The sequence below is a fragment of the Orycteropus afer genome, unplaced genomic scaffold (assembly GCF_000298275.1).
Source record: "Orycteropus afer afer isolate SDZICR_OR568_19922 unplaced genomic scaffold, OryAfe1.0 scaffold00819, whole genome shotgun sequence".
NCBI lineage: Eukaryota > Metazoa > Chordata > Mammalia > Tubulidentata > Orycteropodidae > Orycteropus > Orycteropus afer.
In genome coordinates, this window is record NW_006922406.1 from 16,720 (window position 1) to 17,247 (window position 528).

Sequence of the window (528 nt, forward strand, 5' to 3'; positions counted from 1 at the left end):
GAAGGGAGAATGGCCAGATTTCAACTTACCTACATTGGTCACATTGTCAGAAGGGACCATTCTCTCAAGAAAGATATCATACTTGGTAAAGTGGAGAGTCAATGAAAAATGGGAAGGCCCACAACAAAATGTGTTGACACAGTGACTGCAATGATGAGTTCAGTTATAGTAGGGATCATGAAGCTGGCACTGGACTGGGCAGTGTTTCATTCTGTTTTACATAAAGTTGTTATGAGTGAGAAACATCTCAATGGCACCCAACAACCAGATCAACAACATGCACATGGAACACACTGGATGGAATACACAGAATTCAAATCAACTACATCATTGGGAAGGACAATGGAGAAGCTCAATGTCGTTGATTAGAAGAAGTCTAGAGGCCAACTGCAGATGGTAAATCAATTACTCCCATGCAAGTTGAACTGAAGCTGAAAAACATTGAAACAAGTCCAGGAAAGCAAATGTACCTTACACATGTAGTTACTATTTTTAGGTGTATTACACTATGTGCAACAGAAAGAAACA